The following is a 22176-nucleotide window of genomic DNA, read 5'->3' as shown; positions in this document are numbered from 1 at the left end:
GTAGATATCATGGCTGATAGAAGCAGGGTCTTTATAAGGGCAGTAGATATCATGACTGATAGAAAGGCAGGCGGAGGCTTAGTCATCAGAACTGGAGCTTGGCGGTTCGGCTGTGATGTTAGGGCAATAGTGTGTGTGTAGGCAGTGGACACGAGATTCTGGGCTGACCTGTGTGTCACGGTGTCAAGAGGGCTGACTGTGTGTCACGGTGTCAAGAGGGCTGACTGTGTGTCACGGTGTCAAGAGGGCTGACTGTATCACGGTGTCAAGAGGGCTGACTGTGTGTCACGGTGTCAAGAGGGCTGACTGTGTGTCACGGTGTCAAGAGGGCTGACTGTGTGTCACGGTGTCAAGAGGGCTGACTGTGTGTCACGGTGTCAATCAATCAATCAATCAATTTTATTTTATATAGCCCTTCTTACATCAGCTAATATCTCGAAGTGCTGTACAGAAACCCAGCCTAAAACCCCAAACAGCTAGTAATGCAGGTGTAGAAGCACGGTGGCTAGGAAAAACTCCCTAGAAAGGCAAAACCTAGGAAGAAACCTAGAGAGGAACCAGGCTATGAGGGGTGGCCAGTCCTCTTCTGGCTGTGCCGGGTGGAGATTATAACAGAACCATGCCAAGATGTTCAAAAATGTTCATAAGTGACAAGCATGGTCAAATAATAATCAGGAATAAATCTCAGTTGGCTTTTCATAGCCGATCATTAGAGTTTAAAACAGCAGGTCTGGGACAGGTAGGGGTTCCATAACCGCAGGCAGAACAGTTTAAACTGGAATAGCAGCAAGGCCAGGCGGACTGGGGATAGCAAGGAGTCACCACGGCCGGTAGTCCCGACGTATGGTCCTAGGGCTCAGGTCTCTCAGTTGGCTTTTCATAGCCGATCATTTAGAGTTGAAAACAGCAGGTCTGGGACAGGTAGGGGTTTCGTAGCCGCAGGCAGAACAGTTGAAACTGGAATAGCAGCAAGGCCAGGCGGACTGGGGGCAGCAGGGTGTCATCATGCCCGGTAGTCCTGACGTATGGTCCTAGGGCTCAGGTTCTCAGAGAGAAAGAGAGAACGAGAGAATTAGAGAGAGCATACTTAAATTCACACAGGACACTGGATAAGACAGGAGAAGTACTCCAGGTATAACCAACTAACCCCAGCCCCCCGACACATAAACTACTGCAGCATAAATACTGGAGGCTGAGACAGGATGGGGTCTAAAACCAGACTGAAGCATTTCGTATACATTGTTTGTCTTCAGAAAGGCAGTGAGTTGCTGCGCAACAGCTTTTTCTAAAATTTTTGAGAGGAATGGAAGATTCGATATTGGCCGATAGTTTTTTATATTTTCCGGGTCAAGGTTTGGCTTTTTCAAGAGAGGCTTTATCACTGCCACTTTTAGTGAGTTTGGTACACATCCGGTGGATAGAGAGCTGTTTATTATGTTCAACATAGGAGGGCCAAGCACAGGAAGCAGCTCCTTCAGCAGTTTAGTAGGAATAGGATCCAGTATGCAGCTTGAAGGTTTAGAGGCCATGATTATTTTCATCATTGTGTCAAGAGATATAGTACTAAAACACTTAAGTGTCTCTCCCGATCCCAGGCCCTCGCAGAGCTGTGCAGATCCAGGACAGCTAAGAGTCAAGAGGGCTGACTGTGTGAAGGCCAGTAGTACTTGTCATCTGTTGTAATATGGAGTAGCCTAACCCTAGTCCCTGTTGTAATATGGAGTAGCCTAACCCTAGTCCCTGATGTAGTATGGAGTAGCCTAACCCTAGTCCCTGATGTAATATGGAGTAGCCTAACCCTAGTCCCTGATGTAATATGGAGTAGCCTAACCCTAGTCCCTGTTGTAATATGGAGTAGCCTAACCCTAGTCCCTGATGTAATATGGAGTAGCCTAACCCTAGTCCCTGTTGTAATATGGAGAGGTACGAGTGGACACATTCAGGTTCTATTATGTGTTATGGTCAGTGGACTCTGGTCAGTGGACTCTGGTCAGTGGACTCTGGTGAGTGGACTCTGGTCAGTCTCGGCCCCTATAAAGCCTATGGAATGTATTGTGTTGTGGAGTGGACACTGGGCAGACTACAGTATTATGTGGAGTGGACACTGGGCAGACTACAGTATTATGTGGAGTGGACACTGGGCAGACTACAGTATTATGTGGAGTGGACACTGGGCAGACTACAGTATTATGTGGAGTGGACACTGGGCAGACTACAGTATTATGTGGAGTGGACACTGGGCCGACTACAGTATTATGTGGAGTGGACACTGGGCAGACTACATACAGTATTATGTGGAGTGGACACTGGGCAGACTACAGTATTATGTGGAGTGGACACTGGGCAGACTACAGTATTATGTGGAGTGGACACTGGGCAGACTACAGTATTATGTGGAGTGGACACTGGGCAGACTACAGTATTATGTGGAGTGGTCGAGTGGACACTTGGCAGGTTCAGTTAATCAATATTAGCTATGTTCTAAGGCTCAGTCCCTGCAGTGTGATATCATGACATGTTATGGAGCAGACAGACCGCAGTCCCTGCAGTGTTGTGAGTAGATATAGTCTTAGTATGATATGCTATGGACTTGACAGTAACGTGTTGTGATATGGAGTGGACAGGTGTGACATGCAGTATAATGGAATAGCGGTCAGTCTCTTGTCCCAATGATCTGCCTGAAAGACCAGTAACACCGCAGTTAATAAAATGTTTTCATTCCTCAATCAAATCCATCGTGTTAATAACACTTAATAACATGCAATCTGTGTTTATTGCACTTACATTACATTTACAATTACAATTACATTTCCGTTACGGTTACATTTTAATCATTTAGCAGACGCTCTAATCCGGAGTGATTTACAAGAGCAATGTGCCTTGCGCAAGGGCACATCGACAGATTTTTCACAGAGTCGGCTCAGAGATTCGAACCGGCCTAACGCTCTTAACTGCTAGGCTACCTGCCGCCCCAACCCTACTGCCTGGGTCTAAGGGGTTTAATGCCATCAAACAGGTGTCGTTCTGTCAATGTGCACCTGGTGACCTGAAGACAGAGGACATAGTTGAGACACACACACACACACACACACACACACACACACACACACACACACACACACACACACACACACACAGACACAGACACAGACACAGACACAGACACACACAGACAGACAGACATAAATATTAGTGTTTCCATTGTGAAGCAGATTAATGTCCTGTCTGGTGTGTCTCCTGTGGTATGGGGCAGCTGTGTGACTCACGTGTGTTTTATGCATGTGTTTCTCTGTCTGTGTGTGTACGTACGTGCGTACGTGCGTGTGTTTTCTTTATGTGTGTGTGTGTGCGCATAACTGTGTGTGGTGTGCGCGTGCCTTTGTGTGTGTGTGTGCTGTAAATGCTAGGACTCTCCCAGTCAGTAAGTGTGGATGTTGAAAGGGAGATGTCTGTGTTATTGAACAGGTTGCATCCCAATTGGCTCCCTATATAGTGCACTACGTTTGACCAGGGCCCACAGGGTACCATTTGGGACACAGCAGCAGACTTCTGATGTTTTTTATTTCCAGAGCTCTCTCTCTCTCTGAGCCAGTGAGAACAGAGAGGTCTCCTGGGATAATGTGGTTGCTGCGAGGGGGTGCGTGCGTGTGCGTGCGTGCGTCCGTGCGTGTGCGTGCGTGTGTGCGAATGAGTTGATCAAATACTGTAACCTAGCTGTTTACAATATCATTGGCTAGGCCAGCACTAGAATATACCAACTGAATGGCTTAGGTTTCTTCTAGATCCCATGCTAGTGTATGGAGGGAACACGGCGACGCATCCCATAATGTTCAGTTCTATGACCTGGATAATGTTGTGACATAATAGACACGTCACTGTAATGCTAGAATGGATCACCTCACGATTGTTTTCACTATTTTTAAATGTTTTTGAATCCATGTTCAGATCAGTTTATTATTATTATTATTATTATTATTCTACCTCATCTGCTCCATGGATTCATCACCCATTCATTCATTCATGTTTTATTTCTGTGGTTTGTCTGTTTGTCTTTCTCCTCCCCCAGACAGTCTTTGGTTGGTTGGTTGTGTCAGTTCTTGTTAGGCCTCTGGTCAGACCCAGGAAGTGTTCAGAGGAGGGAGTGTGGTGGTGGAGGAGAGCTAGGAGAAGAGGTGTATGCCGTCAAGGTTAGTCAACACAATATGGCGGCCATGCGGCACCACAGCCGTTTCCTGCCTTCCTCTCCTGCTGCTTTTAATAACCTGTACGGTTTCTCCTCTCTCCTTCTCTGTGACCAGCCACTCTACCCCCAGCTCCTCTCTCCTCTCCTTCTCTGTGACCAGCCACTCTACCCCCAGCTCCTCTCTCCTTCTCTGTGACCAGCCACTCTACCCCCAGCTCCTCTCTCCTTCTCTGTCACCAGCCACTCAACCCCCAGCTCCTCTCTCCTTCTCTGTGACCAGCCACTCAACCCCCAGCTCCTCTCTCCTTCTCTGTGACCAGCCACTCAACCCCCAGCTCCTCTCTCCTTCTCTGTGACCAGCCACTCAACCCCCAGCTCCTCTCTCCTTCTCTGTGACCAGCCACTGAACCCCCAGCCCCTCTCTCCTTCTCTGTGACCAGCTACTCAACCCCCAGCTCCTCTCTCCTTCTCTGTGACCAGCTACTCAACCCCCAGCTCCTCTCTCCTTCTCTGTGACCAGCCACTCAACCCCCAGCCCCTCTCTCCTTCTCTGTGACCAGCCACTCAACCCCCAGCCCCTCTCTCCTTCTCTGTGACCAGCCACTCAACCCCCAGCCCCTCTCTCCTTCTCTGTGACCAGCCACTCAACCCCCAGCTCCTCTCTCCTTCTCTGTGACCAGCCACTCAACCCCCAGCTCCTCTCCCCTTTCTCTGTGACCAGCCACTCAACCTCCAGCTCCTCTCTCCTTCTCTGTGACCAGCCACTCAACCCCCAGCTCCTCTCCCCTTTCTCTGTGACCAGCCACTCAACCCCCAGCTCCTCTCCCCTTTCTCTGTGACCAGCCACTCAACCCCCAGCTCCTCTCTCCTTCTCTGTGACCAGCCACTCAACCCCCAGCTCCTCTCTCCTTCTCTGTGACCAGCCACTCAACCCCCAGCTCCCCTCTCCTTCTCTGTGACCAGCCACTCAACCCCCAGCTCCTCTCTCCTTCTCTGTGACCAGCCACTCAACCCCCAGCTCCTCTCTCCTTCTCTGTGACCAGCCACTCAACCCCCAGCTCCCCTCTCCTTCTCTGTGACCAGCCACTCAACCCCCAGCTCCTCTCTCCTTCTCTGTGACCAGCCACTCAACCCCCAGCTCCTCTCTCCTTCTCTGTGACCAGCCACTCAACCCCCGGCTCCTCTCTCCTGGCTCTGTTTATGCTAACGCCTAACACCCTAACACACTCTGTTTGTCCATGTATTACTGCTAATGCTATTTAGATTGGTACATTACATGTGATAACCATAGAATGACATGTATTATATGATCTGTGGTGTTAATCCTTACCAGGCTCCATGTCTTCTCTCACACAATCCCACTCTCCTGTTGATAAGCATGGAACTTCACTCCCCCGTTGATAAGGATGTATATTAAAGGGGTAGGCCACTAGATTCAGCCACAGGACCATTTTTGTCGGGCCGGAACATAACTATAATAATTAGTACACTGCAAATTGACCAATACTAAGCCCTAAAAGAGATTGTATTTGAAAATAACAATCATTTCATACCTTGATTACATTGCGACACGATGACATATCTTCTTTATTTTATTTGTGGGAATACTTTCCTAAATTAAACACATTTTTAACCTGGGTTTCTCCTGTTGCCAACCCCTGGTGTGTATAGTCTGTTCATTATGTAAACATCCAGACCACCTGGGTTTCTCCTGTTGCCAACCCCTGGTGGATATAGTCTGTTCATTATGTAAACATCCAGACCACCTGGGTTTCTCCTGTTGCCAACCCCTGGTGGATATAGTCTGTTCATTATGTAAACATCCAGACCACCTGGGTTTCTCCTGTTGCCAACCCCTGTTGTGTATAGTCTGTTCATTATGTAAACATCCAGACCACCTGGGTTTCTCCTGTTGCCAACCCCTGGTGTGTATAGTCTGTTCATTATGTAAACATCCAGACCACCTGGGTTTCTCCTGTTGCCAACCCCTGGTGTGTATAGTCTGTTCATTATGTAAACATCCAGACCACCTGGGTTTCTCCTCAGATCCCCTCCATCTTCACCCACTGTGGTTACTTAAGGGAAAATGGGATTATTCAGATGTTACACACCACACACACACACACACAGAAACACCTTTTATAGCCATTTAAAGAACGTTGTCAGCAGCGTATAGCAAAGGAGGCAGACACCAGTCTTGAACACAGTGGTGATACTGCTGGGTTCCGTCCCAAATGCCAACTCATTCCCTATATAGTGCACTACTTTTGACAAGAGCCCTAAGCAGTATATAGGGTACCATTTGGGATGCGGCCATGCTGTAGCTGTTTGAAGCCTGGCTAGGTTATTTAATGACTTTAGTAATTGGCTTTCACTGGACTCTGTATTCCCTCCTCCTCCTCCTCCTCTCTGCTCCTACTGCTCCTCCTCTCTGCGCCTCCTCCTCCCTCCTATTACCTACAGGTGTGTTATAGACCTACAGGTGTGTTATAGACCTTACAGGTGTGTTATAGACCTTACAGGTGTGTTATAGACCTACAGGTGTGTTATAGACCTACAGGTGTGTTATAGACCTTACAGGTGTGTTATAGACCCACAGGTGTGTTATAGACCTTACAGGTGTGTTATAGACCTTACAGGTGTGTTATAGACCTTACAGGTGTGTTATAGACCCACAGGTGTGTTATAGACCTTACAGGTGTGTTATAGACCTTACAGGTGTGTTATAGACCTACAGGTGTGTTATAGACCTTACAGGTGTGTTATAGACCCACAGGTGTGTTATAGACCTTACAGGTGTGTTATAGACCTTACAGGTGTGTTATAGACCTTACAGGTGTGTTATAGACCTACAGGTGTGTTATAGACTTACAGGTGTGTTATAGACCTACAGGTGTGTTATAGACCCACAGGTGTGTTATAGACCTTACAGGTGTGTTATAGACCCACAGGTGTGTTATAGACCCACAGGTGTGTTATAGACCTTACAGGTGTGTTATAGACCTTACAGGTGTGTTATAGACCTTACAGGTGTGTTATAGACCTACAGGTGTGTTATATACCTTACAGGTGTGTTATAGACCCACAGGTGTGTTATAGACCCACAGGTGTGTTATAGACCTTACAGGTGTGTTATAGACCTTACAGGTGTGTTATAGACCTTACAGGTGTGTTATAGACCTTACAGGTGTGTTATAGACCCACAGGTGTGTTATAGACCTTACAGGTGTGTTATAGACCTTACAGGTGTGTTATAGACCTACAGGTGTGTTATAGACCTACAGGTGTGTTATAGACCTTACAGGTGTGTTATAGACCTTACAGGTGTGTTATAGACCTTACAGGTGTGTTATAGACCTTACAGGTGTGTTATAGACCTTACAGGTGTGTTATAGACCCACAGGTGTGTTATAGACCCACAGGTGTGTTATAGACCTTACAGGTGTGTTATAGACCCACAGGTGTGTTATAGACCTTACAGGTGTGTTATAGACCTACAGGTGTGTTATAGACCTTACAGGTGTGTTATAGACCTTACAGGTGTGTTATAGACCTTACAGGTGTGTTATAGACCTTACAGGTGTGTTATAGACCCACAGGTGTGTTATAGACCTACAGGTGTGTTATAGACCTTACAGGTGTGTTATAGACCTTACAGGTGTGTTATAGACCCACAGGTGTGTTATAGACCTACAGGTGTGTTATAGACCTTACAGGTGTGTTATAGACCTACAGGTGTGTTATAGACCTACAGGTGTGTTATAGACCTTACAGGTGTGTTATAGACCTTACAGGTGTGTTATAGACCTTACAGGTGTGTTATAGACCTTACAGGTGTGTTATAGACCTTACAGGTGTGTTATAGACCTTACAGGTGTGTTATAGACCCACAGGTGTGTTATAGACCTACAGGTGTGTTATAGACCTTACAGGTGTGTTATAGACCTTACAGGTGTGTTATAGACCTACAGGTGTGTTATAGACCTTACAGGTGTGTTATAGACCTTACAGGTGTGTTATAGACCTTACAGGTGTGTTATAGACCTACAGTAGAGGCTGCTACTGCTATGTGAAAACCCTTTTATAAGCCACTTTGCATCTTCCACAGAAGTGGTTCATTTCACAAGTCTGTCAGGGTTGGAAGGGGAGTGGCCAGTTAAGTGGCTGCTCTTGACCTCTTCAGTGAACGTAATGCGGCTGCTGTGACTGACGACACAGATCAGACTATCACTTTGCAATGGACAGTCTGATCTGACAGCAGAGTATGAATGTGATATCATTTCTAATAGGCTAGTGCATCTCTTTCTGTAAGGTTATTATTTTTATTTATTTTCTTAACCAACATCCTACATTTGTCGCAATTATTTTCTCCTTCTGGCTTACTGGTTTTTGTCAACTGTCTGCAAATCATGATTAGTGATGTTTAAATTGTTTAAACAGTTTGCATATTTTATTCAAAATATTACTCAAATTTTGGACATTTTCTAACACCAGTTATACATATTATTATCATAATCTGTAAAGTGGACAGCCCGCCAGCTAGATCAATATTATCATCATCTGTAAAGTGGACAGCCCGCCAGCTAGATCAATATTATCATCATCTGTAAAGTGGACAGCCAGCCAGCTAGATCAATATTATCATCATCTGTAAAGTGGACAGCCAGCCAGCTAGATCAATATTATCATCATCTGTAAAGTGGACAGCCAGCCAGCTAGATCATTATTGTCATCATCTGTAAAGTGGACAGCCAGCCAGCTAGATCAATATTATTATCATAATCTGCAAAGTGGACAGCCAGCCAGCTAGATCATTATTATCATCATCTGTAAAGTGGACAGCCCGCCAGCTAGATCAATATTATCATCATCTGTAAAGTGGACAGCCAGCCAGCTAGATCAATATTATCATCATCTGTAAAGTGGACACCCAGCCAGCTAGATCATTATTGTCATCATCTGTAAAGTGGACAGCCCGCCAGCTAGATCAATATTATCATCATCTGTAAAGTGGACAGCCAGCCAGCTAGATCAATATTATCATCATCTGTAAAGTGGACAGCCAGCCAGCTAGATCAATATTATCACCATCTGTAAAGTGGACAGCCAGCCAGCTAGATCATTATTGTCATCATCTGTAAAGTGGACAGCCCGCCAGCTAGATCAATATTATCATCATCTGTAAAGTCGACAGCCAGCCAGCTAGATCAATATTATCATCATCTGTAAAGTGGACAGCCAGCCAGCTAGATCAATATAATTATCATAATCTGTAAAGTGGACAGCCAGCCAGCCAACTATATCAATATTATTATCATCATATGTAAAGTGGACAGCCAGCCAGCTAGATCATTATTATCATCATCTGTAAAGTGGACAGCCAGCCAGCTAGATCATTATTATCATCATCTGTAAAGTGGACAGCCCGCCAGCTAGATCAATATTATCATCATCTGTAAAGTCGACAGCCAGCCAGCTAGATCAATATTATCATCATCTGTAAAGTGGACAGCCAGCCAGCTAGATCAATATTATCATCATCTGTAAAGTGGACAGCCCGCCACCTAGATCAATATTATCATCATCTGTAAATTGGACAGCCAGCCAGCTAGATCAATATTATCATCATCTATAAAGTGGACAGCCAGCCAGCTAGATCATTATTATCATCATCTGTAAAGTGGACAGCCAGCCAGCTAGATCATTATTATCATAACCTGTAAAGTGGACAGCCCACCTCCTAGATCAATATTATCATCATCTGTAAAGTGGACAGCCAGCCAGCTAGATCATTATTATCATCATCTTTAAAGTGGACAGCCAGCCAGCTAGATCAATATTATCATCATCTGTAAAGTGGACAGCCAGCCAGCTAGATCATTATTATCATCATCTGTAAAGTGGACAGCCCGCCAGCTAGATCAATATTATCATCATCTGTAAAGTCGACAGCCAGCCAGCTAGATCAATATTATCATCATCTGTAAAGTGGACAGCCAGCCAGCTAGATCATTATTATCATCATCTGTAAAGTGGACAGCCAGCCAGCTAGATCATTATTATCATAACCTGTAAAGTGGACAGCCCGCCTCCTAGATCATTATTATCATAACCTGTAAAGTGGACAGCCCGCCTCCTAGATCAATATTATCATCATCTGTAAAGTGGACAGCCAGCCAGCTAGATCATTATTATCATCATCTTTAAAGTGGACAGCCAGCCAGCTAGATCAATATTATCATCATCTGTAAAGTGGACAGCCAGCCAGCTAGATCATTATTGTCATCATCTGTAAAGTGGACAGCCAGCCAGCTAGATCAATATTATTATCATAATCTGCAAAGTGGACAGCCAGCCAGCTAGATCATTATTATCATCATCTGTAAAGTGGACAGCCCGCCAGCTAGATCAATATTATCATCATCTGTAAAGTGGACAGCCAGCCAGCTAGATCAATATTATCATCATCTGTAAAGTGGACACCCAGCCAGCTAGATCATTATTGTCATCATCTGTAAAGTGGACAGCCCGCCAGCTAGATCAATATTATCATCATCTGTAAAGTGGACAGCCAGCCAGCTAGATCAATATTATCATCATCTGTAAAGTCGACAGCCAGCCAGCTAGATCAATATTATCTGAAAAATGTATGCCCTCACTAACTGTAAGTCGCTCTGGATAAGAGCGTCTGCTAAATGACTAAAATGTTAAGAAATCTGTAAAGTGGACAGCCCGCCAGCTAGATCAATTATCACAGTGTGGGCAGTGGAGCAGAACGAGGAAAATTGATTATTGAAAGTACTAGAAGTCAAAAAGTGTATGCAACTAAAGTATTTGATTATTGGATTCAGTTAGACTGTAATTATATATCCCCTTGATAAAGTGGTAGTTATTTAGTAGTGTTTTGTGTTAATTCTGTGGGTTTTGCACCACAACAGTGTGAGGCTGTAGTTCCTGAGTTGCCATGAGGTGGCAGCAGAGGCTCCAATAACTCTAGTAGTCTTCTCTCTCCCTCTGCGCTCTCTTATAATAATAATAATAATATGCCATTTAGCAGACGCTTTTATCCAAAGCGACTTACAGTCATGCGTGCATACATTTTTTTTTTGTGTATCTTACAATAATAATAATGTGCCATTTAGCAGACGCTGTTATCCAAAGCGACTTACAGTCATGTGTGCATACATTTTTACGTATGGGTGGTCCCGGGGATCGAACCCACTACCCTGGCGTTACAAGCGCCATGCTCTACCAATTGAGCTACTATCTCTCTCCCTCTCTCGCTCATCTCTCTCTCTCTCCCCTCTTCTCTCTCTCTCTCTCTCTCTCTCTCTCTCTCTCTCTCTCTCTCTCTCTCTCTCTCTCTCTCTCTCTCTCTCTCTCTGTCTCTCTTTCTCTCTCTCTCTCTCTCTCCTCTCTCTCTCTCTGGGAAATGGAGCTGACACTCTTGCTATCTGAACAGACAAGCTGGGAGATAGAGGTTATCCTCTCTGGAATACAACTCCAACTGACACTTTTTTGTATTCCTTAACATTCAACCTAATGGAATCCATTGTCAATGTCTGTCTGGCTTAGTTTTGGTGTTCTCAGAATGGCACCCTATTGCTTACATGGTGATAATAATATGCCACTTAGCAGACACTTTTATCCAAAGCGACTTACAGTCATGCGTGCATACATTTTATACGTATGGGTGGTCCCAGGGATCGAACCCACTACCCTGGGCGTTACAAGCACCATGCTCTACCAATTGAGCTACAGAGGACATAGTGCACTATATAGGTCATAGGGTGCCATTTCAGCCGCAGCCTCAGACTGCCGTGTATACAGTTACATTCTGTAGCTAGAGAGATGTGATTTTTTGTTAATTGGATCCAGAGTGTTTGATCAAACACATGCTGTGTTTTTCGCAGTTTCTTTGTTCACAGAGACTGGCTCTAACATGCCACTACCTCCTCTTGCACTAGCCTGGCAGGGCTCTAAGCTTGCATCCCAAATGGCACCCTATTCCCTATTAATGCACTACTTTTGACCAGTCCTATGGGGTGCCTTTTGGGATGAAGTCTCACCCTTGGAGAGACTTAAAGACATGCTCCGGAACTTTGGCGACTAGTACAGTAAGTAACCTCCCGCTTTGGACTGGATGTGTCAATGTGTAGTTCATACATGCATAATGTATGAGCAGAGTTACTGTCTTACCTCAATTAGCCACGAAATCCCTGGTTTGAAAGTGACTGTTTACTGGAAGCTGTGCGCCGCAATTTTCCCTACATTTTACACCACGTGCCCAGTCCCTTAGCAATTCGAGTTCCAGCCAATGAGCTTCAGCCCCTCGCCATGTGAGTGACAGCTAGCAAGATGCACACACAGCAGAGCGAGCGAGCGAGTGAGTGAGTGAGTGAGTGAGTGAGTGAGTGAGTGAGTGAGTGAGTGAGTGAGTGAGAGCAATGACGCGGTGCATATATCTGTACATATGTGACGTAGTACGTAATTTTCGGGGAACACTTTTGGCTTGTAAGCACTACTTTCAGAACTACTGACTAAAAAGAATAGGAAAGTACCGGAGAATCTCTTTAAAGTGATGAACAGTCCCATTCCTCAGTGTGTTTCTGTGCTGCTGCTCTGAACTGCTCTTTTATTCTGCTGGGATGAATGTTGGACCTCTTTTAGCCTGGAGAGAGAGACACGCACATTCACACAGAGAGTAGTTTACTGGAGTAGTACCTTAGAGACAGACAGGGGCTTACTGGAGTAGTACCTTAGAGAGACAGACAGGGGCTTACTGGAGTATTACCTTAGAGAGAGACAGGGGCTTACTGGAGTAGTACCTTAGAGAGAGACAGGGGCTTACTGGAGTAGTACCTTAGAGAGACAGACAGGGGCTTACTGGAGTAGTACCTTAGAGAGAGACAGACAGGGGCTTACTGGAGTAGTACCTTAGAGACAGACAGGGGCTTACTGGAGTAGTACCTTCGAGAGAGACAGACAGGGGCTTACTGGAGTAGTACCTTAGAGAGACAGACAGGGGCTTACTGGAGTAGTACCTTAGAGACAGACAGGGGCTTACTGGAGTAGTACCTTAGAGACAGACAGGGGCTTACTGGAGTAGTACCTTAGAGACAGACAGGGGCTTACTGGAGTAGTACCTTAGAGAGAGACAGGGGCTTACTGGAGTAGTACCTTAGAGACAGACAGGGGCTTACTGGAGTAGTACCTTCGAGAGAGACAGACAGGGGCTTACTGGAGTAGTACCTTAGAGAGACAGACAGGGGCTTACTGGAGTAGTACCTTAGAGAGACAGACAGGGGCTTACTGGAGTAGTACCTTAGAGACAGACAGGGGCTTACTGGAGTAGTACCTTAGAGACAGACAGGGGCTTACTGGAGTAGTACCTTAGAGACAGACAGGGGCTTACTGGAGTAGTACCTTAGAGAGACAGACAGGGGCTTACTGGAGTAGTATCTTAGAGAGAGACAGGGGCTTACTGGAGTAATACCTTAGACAGAGACAGGGGCTTACTGGAGTAGTACCTTAGAGACAGACAGGGGCTTACTGGAGTAATACCTTAGACAGAGACAGAGACAGGGGCTTACTGGAGTAGTACCTTAGAGAGACAGACAGGGGCTTACTGGAGTAATACCTTAGAGACAGACAGGGGCTTACTGGAGTAGTACCTTAGAGACAGACAGGGGCTTACTGGAGTAGTACCTTAGAGACAGACAGGGGCTTACTGGAGTAGTACCTTAGAGACAGACAGGGGCTTACTGGAGTAGTACCTTAGAGACAGACAGGGGCTTACTGGAGTAGTACCTTCGAGAGAGACAGACAGGGGCTTACTGGAGTAGTACCTTAGAGAGACAGACAGGGGCTTACTGGAGTAGTACCTTAGAGAGACAGACAGGGGCTTACTGGAGTAGTACCTTAGAGACAGACAGGGGCTTACTGGAGTAGTACCTTAGAGACAGACAGGGGCTTACTGGAGTAGTACCTTAGAGACAGACAGGGGCTTACTGGAGTAGTACCTTAGAGACAGACAGGGGCTTACTGGAGTAGTACCTTAGAGACAGACAGGGGCTTACTGGAGTAGTACCTTAGAGACAGACAGGGGCTTACTGGAGTAGTACCTTAGAGACATACAGGGGCTTACTGGAGTAGTACCTTAGAGAGAGACAGGGGCTTACTGGAGTAGTACCTTCGAGAGAGACAGACAGGGGCTTACTGGAGTAGTACCTTAGAGAGACAGACAGGGGCTTACTGGAGTAGTACCTTAGAGAGACAGACAGGGGCTTACTGGAGTAGTACCTTAGAGAGACAGACAGGGGCTTACTGGAGTAGTACCTTAGAGACAGACAGGGGCTTACTGGAGTAGTACCTTAGAGACAGACAGGGGCTTACTGGAGTAGTACCTTAGAGAGACAGACAGGGGCTTACTGGAGTAGTACCTTAGAGACAGACAGGGGCTTACTGGAGTAGTACCTTAGAGACAGACAGGGGCTTACTGGAGTAGTACCTTAGAGAGAGACAGACAGGGGCTTACTGGAGTAGTACCTTAGAGACAGACAGGGGCTTACTGGAGTAGTACCTTAGAGACAGACAGGGGCTTACTGGAGTAGTACCTTAGAGACAGACAGGGGCTTACTGGAGTAGTACCTTAGAGACAGACAGGGGCTTACTGGAGTAGTACCTTAGAGACAGACAGGGGCTTACTGGAGTAGTACCTTAGAGAGACAGACAGGGGCTTACTGGAGTAGTACCTTAGAGAGACAGACAGGGGCTTACTGGAGTAGTACCTTAGAGAGACAGACAGGGGCTTACTGGAGTAGTACCTTAGAGAGAGACAGGGGCTTACTGGAGTAGTACCTTAGAGACAGACAGGGGCTTACTGGAGTAGTACCTTAGAGAGAGACAGACAGGGGCTTACTGGAGTAGTACCTTAGAGACAGACAGGGGCTTACTGGAGTAGTACCTTAGAGACAGACAGGGGCTTACTGGAGTAGTACCTTAGAGAGACAGACAGGGGCTTACTGGAGTAGTACCTTAGAGAGACAGACAGGGGCTTACTGGAGTAGTACCTTAGAGACAGACAGGGGCTTACTGGAGTAGTACCTTAGAGAGACAGACAGGGGCTTACTGGAGTAGTACCTTAGAGACAGACAGGGGCTTACTGGAGTAGTACCTTAGAGACAGACAGGGGCTTACTGGAGTAGTACCTTAGAGACAGACAGGGGCTTACTGGAGTAGTACCTTAGAGAGACAGACAGGGGCTTACTGGAGTAGTACCTTAGAGACAGACAGGGGCTTACTGGAGTAGTACCTTAGAGACAGACAGGGGCTTACTGGAGTAGTACCTTAGAGACAGACAGGGGCTTACTGGAGTAGTACCTTAGAGAGAGACAGACAGGGGCTTACTGGAGTAGTACCTTAGAGACAGACAGGGGCTTACTGGAGTAGTACCTTAGAGACAGACAGGGGCTTACTGGAGTAGTACCTTAGAGACAGACAGGGGCTTACTGGAGTAGTACCTTAGAGACAGACAGGGGCTTACTGGAGTAGTACCTTAGAGACAGACAGGGGCTTACTGGAGTAGTACCTTAGAGAGACAGACAGGGGCTTACTGGAGTAGTACCTTAGAGAGACAGACAGGGGCTTACTGGAGTAGTACCTTAGAGAGAGACAGGGGCTTACTGGAGTAGTACCTTAGAGAGAGACAGGGGCTTACTGGAGTAGTACCTTAGAGACAGACAGGGGCTTACTGGAGTAGTACCTTAGAGAGAGACAGACAGGGGCTTACTGGAGTAGTACCTTAGAGACAGACAGGGGCTTACTGGAGTAGTACCTTAGAGACAGACAGGGGCTTACTGGAGTAGTACCTTAGAGAGACAGACAGGGGCTTACTGGAGTAGTACCTTAGAGAGACAGACAGGGGCTTACTGGAGTAGTACCTTAGAGAGACAGACAGGGGCTTACTAGAGTAGTACCTTAGAGAGAGACAGGGGCTTACTGGAGTAGTACCTTAGAGACAGACAGGGGCTTACTGGAGTAGTACCTTAGAGAGACAGACAGGGGCTTACTGGAGTAGTACCTTAGAGAGACAGACAGGGGCTTACTAGAGTAGTACCTTAGAGAGAGACAGGGGCTTACTGGAGTAGTACCTTAGAGACAGACAGGGGCTTACTGGAGTAGTACCTTCGAGAGAGACAGACAGGGGCTTACTGGAGTAGTACCTTAGAGAGACAGACAGGGGCTTACTGGAGTAGTACCTTAGAGAGACAGACAGGGGCTTACTGGAGTAGTACCTTAGAGACAGACAGGGGCTTACTGGAGTAGTACCTTAGAGACAGACAGGGGCTTACTGGAGTAGTACCTTAGAGACAGACAGGGGCTTACTGGAGTAGTACCTTAGAGACAGACAGGGGCTTACTGGAGTAGTACCTTAGAGAGACAGACAGGGGCTTACTGGAGTAGTACCTTAGAGACAGACAGGGGCTTACTGGAGTAGTACCTTAGAGAGACAGACAGGGGCTTACTGGAGTAGTACCTTAGAGACAGACAGGGGCTTACTGGAGTAGTACCTTAGAGAGAGACAGGGGCTTACTGGAGTAGTACCTTCGAGAGAGACAGACAGGGGCTTACTGGAGTAGTACCTTAGAGAGACAGACAGGGGCTTACTGGAGTAGTACCTTAGAGAGACAGACAGGGGCTTACTGGAGTAGTACCTTAGAGACAGACAGGGGCTTACTGGAGTAGTACCTTAGAGACAGACAGGGGCTTACTGGAGTAGTACCTTAGAGACAGACAGGGGCTTACTGGAGTAGTACCTTAGAGAGACAGACAGGGGCTTACTGGAGTAGTACCTTAGAGACAGACAGGGGCTTACTGGAGTAGTACCTTAGAGACAGACAGGGGCTTACTGGAGTAGTACCTTAGAGAGAGACAGACAGGGGCTTACTGGAGTAGTACCTTAGAGACAGACAGGGGCTTACTGGAGTAGTACCTTAGAGACAGACAGGGGCTTACTGGAGTAGTACCTTAGAGACAGACAGGGGCTTACTGGAGTAGTACCTTAGAGACAGACAGGGGCTTACTGGAGTAGTACCTTAGAGAGACAGACAGGGGCTTACTGGAGTAGTACCTTAGAGAGACAGACAGGGGCTTACTGGAGTAGTACCTTAGAGAGACAGACAGGGGCTTACTGGAGTAGTACCTTAGAGAGAGACAGGGGCTTACTGGAGTAGTACCTTAGAGAGAGACAGGGGCTTACTGGAGTAGTACCTTAGAGACAGACAGGGGCTTACTGGAGTAGTACCTTAGAGAGAGACAGACAGGGGCTTACTGGAGTAGTACCTTAGAGACAGACAGGGGCTTACTGGAGTAGTACCTTAGAGACAGACAGGGGCTTACTGGAGTAGTACCTTAGAGAGACAGACAGGGGCTTACTGGAGTAGTACCTTAGAGAGACAGACAGGGGCTTACTGGAGTAGTACCTTAGAGACAGACAGGGGCTTACTGGAGTAGTACCTTAGAGACAGACAGGGTCTTACTGGAGTAGTACCTTAGAGAGAGACAGACAGGGGCTTACTGGAGTAGTACCTTAGAGACAGACAGGGGCTTACTGGAGTAGTACCTTAGAGACAGACAGGGGCTTACTGGAGTAGTACCTTAGAGAGACAGACAGGGGCTTACTGGAGTAGTACCTTAGAGACAGACAGGGGCTTACTGGAGTAGTACCTTAGAGAGAGACAGGGGCTTACTGGAGTAGTACCTTCGAGAGAGACAGACAGGGGCTTACTGGAGTAGTACCTTAGAGAGACAGACAGGGGCTTACTGGAGTAGTACCTTAGAGAGACAGACAGGGGCTTACTGGAGTAGTACCTTAGAGACAGACAGGGGCTTACTGGAGTAGTACCTTAGAGACAGACAGGGGCTTACTGGAGTAGTACCTTAGAGACAGACAGGGGCTTACTGGAGTAGTACCTTAGAGAGACAGACAGGGGCTTACTGGAGTAGTACCTTAGAGACAGACAGGGGCTTACTGGAGTAGTACCTTAGAGACAGACAGGGGCTTACTGGAGTAGTACCTTAGAGACAGACAGGGGCTTACTGGAGTAGTACCTTAGAGAGAGACAGACAGGGGCTTACTGGAGTAGTACCTTAGAGACAGACAGGGGCTTACTGGAGTAGTACCTTAGAGACAGACAGGGGCTTACTGGAGTAGTACCTTAGAGACAGACAGGGGCTTACTGGAGTAGTACCTTAGAGACAGACAGGGGCTTACTGGAGTAGTACCTTAGAGACAGACAGGGGCTTACTGGAGTAGTACCTTAGAGAGACAGACAGGGGCTTACTGGAGTAGTACCTTAGAGAGACAGACAGGGGCTTACTGGAGTAGTACCTTAGAGAGACAGACAGGGGCTTACTGGAGTAGTACCTTAGAGAGAGACAGGGGCTTACTGGAGTAGTACCTTAGAGAGAGACAGGGGCTTACTGGAGTAGTACCTTAGAGACAGACAGGGGCTTACTGGAGTAGTACCTTAGAGAGAGACAGACAGGGGCTTACTGGAGTAGTACCTTAGAGACAGACAGGGGCTTACTGGAGTAGTACCTTAGAGACAGACAGGGGCTTACTGGAGTAGTACCTTAGAGAGACAGACAGGGGCTTACTGGAGTAGTACCTTAGAGAGACAGACAGGGGCTTACTGGAGTAGTACCTTAGAGAGACAGACAGGGGCTTACTAGAGTAGTACCTTAGAGAGAGACAGGGGCTTACTGGAGTAGTACCTTAGAGACAGACAGGGGCTTACTGGAGTAGTACCTTAGAGAGACAGACAGGGGCTTACTGGAGTAGTACCTTAGAGACAGACAGGGGCTTATAGGAGTAGTACCTTAGAGAGACAGACAGGGGCTTACTGGAGTAGTACCTTAGAGAGACAGACAAGGGCTTACTGGAGTAGTACCTTAGAGAGACAGACAGGGGCTTACTGGAGTAGTACCTTAGAGACAGACAGGGGCTTACTGGAGTAGTACCTTAGAGAGACAGACAGGGGCTTACTGGAGTAGTACCTTAGAGAGACAGACAGGGGCTTACTGGAGTAGTACCTTAGAGAGACAGACAGGGGCTTACTGGAGTAGTACCTTAGAGACAGACAGGGGCTTACTGGAGTAGTAACTTAGAGAGACAGACAGGGGCTTACTGGAGTAGTACCTTAGAGAGACAGACAGGGGCTTACTGGAGTAGTACCTTAGAGACAGACAGGGGCTTACTGGAGTAGTACCTTAGAGACAGACAGGGGCTTACTGGAGTAGTACCTTAGAGACAGACAGGGGCTTACTGGAGTAGTACCTTAGAGACAGACAGGGGCTTACTGGAGTAGTACCTTAGAGAGACAGACAGGGGCTTACTGGAGTAGTACCTTAGAGACAGACAGGGGCTTACTGGAGTAGTACCTTAGAGACAGACAGGGGCTTACTGGAGTAGTACCTTAGAGACAGACAGGGGCTTACTGGAGTAGTACCTTAGAGAGACAGACAGGGGCTTACTGGAGTAGTACCTTAGAGAGACAGACAGGGGCTTACTGGAGTAGTACCTTAGAGAGACAGACAGGGGCTTACTGGAGTAGTACCTTAGAGACAGACAGGGGCTTACTGGAGTAGTACCTTAGAGACAGACAGGGGCTTACTGGAGTAGTACCTTAGAGAGACAGACAGGGGCTTACTGGAGTAGTACCTTAGAGACAGACAGGGGCTTACTGGAGTAGTACCTTAGAGAGACAGACAGGGGCTTACTGGAGTAGTACCTTAGAGACAGACAGGGGCTTACTGGAGTAGTACCTTAGAGACAGACAGGGGCTTACTGGAGTAGTACCTTAGAGACAGACAGGGGCTTACTGGAGTAGTACCTTAGAGACAGACAGGGGCTTACTGGAGTAGTACCTTAGAGAGACAGACAGGGGCTTACTGGAGTAGTACCTTAGAGAGACAGACAGGGGCTTACTGGAGTAGTATCTTAGAGAGACAGACAGGGGCTTACTGGAGTAGTACCTTAGAGACAGACAGGGGCTTACTGGAGTAGTACCTTAGAGACAGACAGGGGCTTACTGGAGTAGTACCTTAGAGACAGACAGGGGCTTACTGGAGTAGTACCTTAGAGACAGACAGGGGCTTACAGGAGTAGTACCTTAGAGAGACAGACAGGGGCTTACTGGAGTAGTACCTTAGAGAGACAGACAGGGGCTTACTGGAGTATTACCTTAGAGAGACAGACAGGGGCTTACTGGAGTAGTACCTTAGAGACAGACAGGGGCTTACTGGAGTAGTACCTTAGAGAGACAGACAGGGGCTTACTGGAGTAGTACCTTAGAGAGACAGACAGGGGCTTACTGGAGTAGTACCTTAGAGAGACAGACAGGGGCTTACTGGAGTAGTACCTTAGAGACAGACAGGGGCTTACTGGAGTAGTAACTTAGAGAGACAGACAGGGGCTTACTGGAGTAGTACCTTAGAGAGACAGACAGGGGCTTACTGGAGTAGTACCTTAGAGACAGACAGGGGCTTACTGGAGTAGTACCTTAGAGACAGACAGGGGCTTACTGGAGTAGTACCTTAGAGACAGACAGGGGCTTACTGGAGTAGTACCTTAGAGACAGACAGGGGCTTACTGGAGTAGTACCTTAGAGAGACAGACAGGGGCTTACTGGAGTAGTACCTTAGAGACAGACAGGGGCTTACTGGAGTAGTACCTTAGAGACAGACAGGGGCTTACTGGAGTAGTACCTTAGAGACAGACAGGGGCTTACTGGAGTAGTACCTTAGAGAGACAGACAGGGGCTTACTGGAGTAGTACCTTAGAGAGACAGACAGGGGCTTACTGGAGTAGTACCTTAGAGAGACAGACAGGGGCTTACTGGAGTAGTACCTTAGAGACAGACAGGGGCTTACTGGAGTAGTACCTTAGAGACAGACAGGGGCTTACTGGAGTAGTACCTTAGAGAGACAGACAGGGGCTTACTGGAGTAGTACCTTAGAGACAGACAGGGGCTTACTGGAGTAGTACCTTAGAGAGACAGACAGGGGCTTACTGGAGTAGTACCTTAGAGACAGACAGGGGCTTACTGGAGTAGTACCTTAGAGACAGACAGGGGCTTACTGGAGTAGTACCTTAGAGACAGACAGGGGCTTACTGGAGTAGTACCTTAGAGAGACAGACAGGGGCTTACTGGAGTAGTACCTTAGAGAGACAGACAGGGGCTTACTGGAGTAGTATCTTAGAGAGACAGACAGGGGCTTACTGGAGTAGTACCTTAGAGACAGACAGGGGCTTACTGGAGTAGTACCTTAGAGACAGACAGGGGCTTACTGGAGTAGTACCTTAGAGACAGACAGGGGCTTACTGGAGTAGTACCTTAGAGACAGACAGGGGCTTACTGGAGTAGTACCTTAGAGACAGACAGGGGCTTACTGGAGTAATACCTTAGAGAGACAGACAGGGGCTTACTGGAGTAGTACCTTAGAGAGACAGACAGGGGCTTACTGGAGTAGTACCTTAGAGACAGACAGGGGCTTACTGGAGTAGTACCTTAGAGACAGACAGGGGCTTACTGGAGTAGTACCTTAGAGACAGACAGGGGCTTACTGGAGTAGTACCTTAGAGACAGACAGGGGCTTACTGGAGTAGTACCTTAGAGAGAGACAGACAGGGGCTTACTGGAGTAGTACCTTAGAGACAGACAGGGGCTTACTGGAGTAGTACCTTAGAGAGACAGACAGGGGCTTACTGGAGTAGTACCTTAGAGACAGACAGGGGCTTACTGGAGTAGTACCTTAGAGACAGACAGGGGCTTACTGGAGTAGTACCTTAGAGACAGACGGGCTTACTGGAGTAGTACCTTAGAGACAGACAGGGGCTTACTGGAGTAGTACCTTAGACAGAGACAGACAGGGGCTTACTGGAGTAGTACCTTAGAGAGACAGACAGGGGCTTACTGGAGTAGTACCTT

General features: G+C 47.2%; 1 protein-coding gene across 1 annotated transcript in view; it reads left to right on the top strand.

Moving 5' to 3' along the window:
- The window catches only part of LOC311149471 (arginine-glutamic acid dipeptide repeats protein-like), a gene marked incomplete at its 3' end in the record, with an annotated part of 351192 nt that overhangs the window by 63020 nt on the left and 265996 nt on the right, over positions 1–22176 (top strand). Inside the window, exon 2 of the mRNA XM_084186666.1 lies at positions 4067–4187. The remainder of the gene's footprint in view (positions 1–4066; positions 4188–22176) is intronic.

This window comes from Coregonus lavaretus (assembly GCF_964263955.1).
Source record: "Coregonus lavaretus genome assembly, chromosome: 22".
Lineage (NCBI taxonomy): Eukaryota > Metazoa > Chordata > Actinopteri > Salmoniformes > Salmonidae > Coregonus > Coregonus lavaretus.
The sequence above is the reverse complement of the archived record's forward strand: the minus strand, read 5'-3'. Positions and strand labels throughout refer to the sequence as shown.